This window comes from Protopterus annectens, chromosome 5.part1, assembly GCF_019279795.1.
Source record: "Protopterus annectens isolate FY-2018-M chromosome 5.part1, PAN1.0, whole genome shotgun sequence".
Lineage (NCBI taxonomy): Eukaryota > Metazoa > Chordata > Ceratodontiformes > Protopteridae > Protopterus > Protopterus annectens.
The window spans coordinates 741,069,874-741,076,691 of NC_056736.1; the positions used below are offsets into that span (position 1 = coordinate 741,069,874).

Below are 6,818 nucleotides of genomic sequence, written 5' to 3' on the forward strand. Positions count from 1 at the left end.
ATGAATGGGAAAATAAAACAATAATGAGCTGAACCCTAATGAGAATAATCATCATGTCTGGCCAAGTGAATTTAGAAGATGTAGGCATGGTAAATGCAAAGAGCCTCACTGCATTATGGAATTATTCTCTGGAGCTTAAAGTTGGATTCCTGCTTAAGGCCAGTTTCAAAAGAAAACTTTCTTCAGCAGAAACATATCTGCTTGTATAACGTAAGAGCTACTTCTTACAACTCCAGTGACCTATACTACAGCTGCTTTTAACTGCTATTCAGTTTACTGACAATAAGGGATGTACGTTTGTCAGTACTTTTAAATCTGTTGTCCTAGATGTATTGAGAGGGGATTGTAAGGGTATGGCAATTACTAGGCTGTAGGATTGTTGTCATGGTTAAGCATGGAAGGGTTTTTTTTTTACGTAAATATTATTGTAGTATATTTTCTTACTTCTTGTATACTGTGTTCTAAAGTTATGTACACATTGTGCCCACCTCTGTCTGGCATGATCATCCCCTGCTGCAGGCTCCTCCACTAACTCCTTGTCAGACTCGGCCTTTGTAACCAGCTATCCTGGGGACCACTGCCCCTGAACGTACCCACCCTGTTTTAACTGCTTCCTAAGTAAAATATCGTGTAACATTGAACACATGGACGTTATTTTTGCATATATGGCAGGGTCATACTGCAGGGCACCATCAAATTAATCCAGGAAGTGAAAGTGTGCCTTTAGCAGCACAAACACACACTTAATAATGTTTCTTGTTTGTTATTGTGGATGGTTGTGCCATAGTCTGTTTGATTTTATGGATGCCATGAGTCAGAGTTCCAGAGCATATCTGGCATCACCAACAAGATGCTTCATGGAAAGTCACCCATCCTTTGGTACAGATCACAGGTGTACCATATGTGGGAGTCATGATAACTGTCTATGTAGCCTGCACATGCATTATAGATGATACCCTATGTATTAAAGACCACCTGGCAGCCGATGGAGTGACACCCTTTGTGGTTCATCTACCTCCTTCTCAGTTCACTGGGTGGGGCCTTTATTTCAATGTGGGTACAGTCTTTGGCTCTGAGTAGCTCAGCAAAACAGGCTGTATCATAAAAATCTTGCATGATGTTTGCTGTCTCTTCTGGGGTATGTGGGAACCACATATACTCCCTCATATGTTGAAGCATGGCATTAAAGAACGGAAGAAGTAGTCTTGAGACAGATGCCTGAGATACCCCTATCATGTCCCCAGTATACCATTGTGAAAAAACAAAGACTTTCCAGAAAATTCAAGTCAAGTCTGGTATCCCACCTGTGATCCACAGGATAACAGGACTAATGAGAAACAGAATATAAAGAATTAGTCCAGATAAAATCACCTTAGCTAACAGATCTAGGAGACTCTATCTCTCTCTTTCTCTGATGCCCAGCCTATAGGAGAAATAAAAATGCCTTGTTGAAGTTTATTCAGTTAAGTAGGTAGATGGATGACTGTTCTTCTTCTAATACATTACACTGAACAGGTCAGTTATTTAAGGTAGTTATGGACAATGGTGGGAGGGTCCAGGGGAACTGATTGGAGAAAAATCTGGGAGCTGGAAAAACAAGGAGCCAATCTCAAAGCTTGGAGGTTAGTCCCTAATTTAAATATTCCTGAAGGACCAATGAGGGTTTACCAGCTCAGCAGCCTATGAAACCCCCTTCTTCGTAAAAGGTCTAGTTTTATTTTCAAACATAAATAAGGAAAATTCTAGCATGACAAGACACCATGAACAGCCACTACAGAACGATATTTAAGAAAACACTTTTGCCTGTGTTTCATCAAGTCCATCTAATAAAGTGGTTTGCAAACTGGTTTACAGTTTGATCATTTAAAATGCCTGCTTTTAAAAAGCTATTGACAGACTTTATTAATCTTGTTTGTGTCACATGAAATATGAGAGGATGTGCCTGCTGTGGGCCTCATATTCCTTGAAGCATATTTTGAAAACTTTATTACAGAACTTTTCCAGTCTGACTTGTCTTTATCAATCTTTGTATCACATGTAATAATATTTATGGGACTCAAATTTCCTGAAATGCATTATGAAGGACTAATCTTTTCTTGTTTGGCAAAATGAATTACAGTGCCTACTTTTAAGACACTCATACAGGTGACTTATGTGACCAGTTAAGTTCCTCTTCTTAGTGAAGGCAGAACTTTTCATATGCAGGGGAGTCATTTCGAGCCACACACCATTTTTTGAAAAATACATGCATCCAGTGAAATAGCTTACAGTGCAAACAAGTGCACCAATCATTTTAAAGGGCTCACAGATATGACCAATTAGAAGGAAAATATAAGTACACCTTGGGACCTAAGAAATTTTATATAGGCTTTTTGTGCCCATGGAGTAAAAAAAAAAAAAACAAGTGGTGAACTGCAGATTACACAATACTTTTACAAAAATAATTAGCTCAGATCTTCTCTGAGCCTGGGCAAACAGTGCCTATGATGTAAAGAATACAGCAGTGTAGAGTGGAGCCCTGGGATAATAACTTTTACTGTAGTGCAAATTACATAAATTTTGTTAAATGCAAGCCAAGTGTTGTCTGTGGGGTATCCACAGCGAGGAGGAGAGTGTCCATGGTCTCGGAGCATGGAACTTTGGTGTCTTAGTCTGGGGTCTTCATTATCATGTTTCTTCCTTGGTCTAGCAGCTAGTGAGGGCTCTTCTGTTTGGATCCTTCCTCTCTTCAGGTTCCAGGTGGTGAAGTCAGTGCAAAAGAGGTCTAGATATCTCTGTGCCTGGCTAGATAAAGGGAGGTATCAGGTGGCAGGGAAGCTAACCAATTTTCTGAGAAGGGAGGTGATGCCATAGGGATGGGGCAGGGGTTAGGTGATGTAAGAGGCTGGCATGATCAGTCTACGGATATTGTCAGTTAATCAAACTAAGAAGCTAGTATTTGTCCCTCCCTTTTCAATGTAAGCAAAGAAAGAAAATTCCAAGTCCCAAACAAGTAGTAAAAAACATTTTTAAAATCCTTGAAAGTTGCTGATTAAGTTTGCAGACATCATGAGATCACAAAAAAATGTATCAAGGTAATCTAAGTGATAAGGTGCAATGCTAATGTTTCACTCCCTTTTCTCAATCAAAACAAATAAAGGAAAACCCAAATTCTAAAAAAGTAGTAAAAACACTTTCAAACTCCTGACTGTTTAAGTTTATACACATCCTGAGATCACAGAAAATAGAGTGCCTTGTTTCCTGTGTTATTAGTTCACAAGATAAACTATACCAAGGCATATACATCGATAAAGTAAGAAACCAAAGCTTAAATATAATTTCTAGTTGTTTAGATTAGTTGTAACTTATATATATATATATATATATATATATATATATATATATATATATATAGATCCCCTTCACTACACCGACATGCCACAAAGCCGACACCCAAAACACCGACACCAAAAGACCGACAGCACACAAAACCGAACACCATAACACCAACACCCAAAACACTAACGCACAAAATGTAAACTACACATTACACACAACTATACATGCACTAACCTTAACCCAAACCCTAACCCTAAGGTCCGACACAACCGCACACTTACCCTACCCGCACCCTAACCCTAACTCACTTAATCCACCCCTAAACCTACAGTCCGTCACTATCGCACACATACCCTACCTGCACCCTAATCCTAACTCACTTAACCCACCCTTAAACATATAGTCCTAACTCACTTAACCCACCCTTAAACATATAGTCCGTCACTATCGCACACTCACCCTACCCACACCCTAACTCACTTAACCCGCCCCTAAAACTACAGTCCCTCACTATTGCACACTTACCTGTCCGCTCCCTAACACTAAATCCCTCACTCTATCGCACACTTACCAAGTCGCGCTCACACCTTGCCCATGTCGGTGTTTCACCCATCGGGATCTCACCTTGTCGATCATCTGCATCGTTGGTCTTCTCGTCTCCTTCTGTAGAGTGTCGGCCTTCTCGCATGTCGGTGTACTGAAGGTGACCCATATATATATATATATATATGTGTGTATATATAATGAGGCTGGAACATTTTTTTTGGTTATTTGTATTAGCTGCAACATTACTAAAGAGGGGCTCACACAGTACTGTTGTGAAACCCTAGTGAGACATTGTTTTGCAGATGTGATTAGCTAAAAAGATGATGAAAAATAAAGACATGGGCACAAAACTATAAATAATCATTAGCTGAATATGGGAATTAAACTTAATTTTTTTCTACAGATCTACTATTTAAAGGAGAAATCCACCCAAATCCACCCAAATGTCAAGTTTTTCTTTCCAAGAAGTGATTTTCCTTCCCTGTATTTCAACACTAAAGATGTCACATACACAGAAAAAAGACATCATTTAATAATTATTTCATTTGTTTTATGTCTGAATTTATTTATGTATGCCTTTCTCTCCTGCATTTGTCTTGTCATCTGTCAAATCATGAAGGCTACTAGGGTTGATAGAATAATTAGTTTAGATCAATTATTCGAGCTACAAAGATTTGTAAATGTGCATTATCAATCTCCAATTGGCAGTATAGTTTAGGCAAAAATCAGAACAAAAGCAAAGCTTTCAAGCTTAGTTTTCATAAGCAAATGAACAAGAAAACACAAATTATATGTAGTAGTTATTTTTTACCCTTTTACAAATTAGTTGTCATTTCCTTCAAACTCTAAGTGCCACAATGAAAGAAAGAAAATATTTTCATCTTAATTTTCTTATTTTCAGAAAGTATTCTATTTCTCCATCTTTTCCAGACTGTATTTTCTGTAAAGTGTATGTTTCTTCTGGTGTTTTGTTATAACATTTTTGCACTGCATAAAGTGTTTTGTTGAGACATGTCTGTGTGTTTGGAAAGGAAGACTAACATCAAAGACTCTAATTACAGCTACAGTTTAAAAAGCTGTGAATGCAACACTCACCATTCCAGCCCAAGTAACATCTATTAATCACAGGAATTAAATTTCTCACACTTGAACACAACTACAGTTGTTACTTTGAAAAGAATGATTACATAGGTTCACAGTTTATTACTAAACTAACTGCCCTTAGCAAGCCATTTTAAGCCTAGCGAATTATCCCTTGGGAGACTCAAATGCTGCACTTTGGGTTTGCAAGGCAAACACTCTAGCCATTAAGCCACCCTCCCAACGAACTGTAAATACTATTGAGATGCTGGGGATTGAACCCAGGATCTCATACATGCAAAGCATGCCCTCTACCACTGAGCTACATCACCATTAGCTACACTTTCAAGCGCATCATTCAAACATTCCTTAAAATGCATAACCTGGGACAGCCACAAATGAAAATCAGAGGAAACAAAGTAAATAAAAAATGCAGAATTATGCTGACATTCACAAGTAGACAGTTACAGTACTGTTGTAAACTCATGAGAGAAAAAAGCAGTAAATGATCCTCTCATCATAGGGATTTCTCACTGTCCCTCTAACATGACATCAGGAAGAGGAAAGTATTTACTGTAAAACAAAATCATGCCACCCATGTCAGCCTCCTTTCAGGCCATTTTGGGGTATAGCAAATAAAAAAGTAATAATAACCACTTGCTTTGATACAGAGACAATAGTAATGCATAAAAGTTAAAACTATGCTGAAAAACATATGCTTTTTTAGTTTTTTGGGTGTGGTGGTCCTTTAAACAGTCTGAGTGTTTTTGCTGCATGATTTGTGGCTCAGCTTCCTGAGTTCAAGCATACTTTTGATAAAATTACGAGTGTAGATCAGGGTGGTGATGGGTATCCAGCCTGATCTGCCTGCTTAACTCCATTTTTTTCAAGGAAAGCTTTTGTGTTTTGTTTGAGTGGACTCCTAGTGGGCTTGTCCAGTCTTTGGAAGTGGAAACCTCCATAGCCAGGGAAATCTCAACAGGTTTTGGCTAGTTATTTTGTAAGGATCTGGAGTCTTGATGTCAGACAGGTCATGTGTCACCCTGATTTTGAACTTGTTCATAGTTTTCCATACATAAAACCAACTGCAGCCATTACCTTGTGCATGATATACCACAACGTCTTTGTTGCAATTACCTTAACAAGTCCTGCTTATTTTTCTCCTGAGTACAGACAAAAAAATAGCCCTTGTTGCTCATGTAAATGTAAAAATGGGGGCCACAGGGTAAATTCCTCTATTGTCCTCCTCTGGTCTGAATTTGCATTCTACCCAGTCCCTAACTTTCCTGTCTCTCTTGAAAACAAAAGCTGGAATTCTTGGAGTCCTTCCAGCTGTTTACTGTTTATAATCACTCCCAATTTTCAGTCATGATTTTTCTGTTTTGTAATCTATTGTAAAAGTGAGAGCCGTGCTTCTTTTTCTTTTGTTCTCCTGTGCATCCTGTATTTGTTCCTGTCAAATATGTCGGTATAGAGTGGGATACCTGCACTATGTCCCCAGGAGGTCACTGAAAGGTCCCTGTAGCTAATATGCATAAAACCACATATACCTTAGTATTCACTAGGATAGGTACTCTATGACTCCCATAGGCTGCAAACCAGGCCAGCACAATTTCTTGGGTGGTGTCCCTGTGAACACAGTACTGGTCCATAAAGGTGGTGTCATGCAGTCCATTAAATCTTAAGTGTGGTCAGATGACTCTGCTCCTCCAGTGTGATATTATGCACCATTGTGTATGGCAGCAAAAAAAGAGACTCTTGTAGGTCAACATCACAAACTCTACTATAATTTAATGATTTACTTTTCTGAATCCCTGCACCATTTTGTTTTGCCTAATTATCATACACAGCACATCATTCTATGGTCATTAGCA

General features: G+C 38.6%; 1 non-coding gene across 1 annotated transcript; it reads right to left on the reverse strand.

Moving 5' to 3' along the window:
* Positions 1-5,204: 5,204 nt before the first annotated feature.
* On the reverse strand, positions 5,205-5,277 carry TRNAA-UGC. Its single transcript has one exon. It is a non-coding gene; the product is annotated as a tRNA-Ala (tRNA).
* Between the last annotated feature and the right edge of the window lie 1,541 nt (positions 5,278-6,818).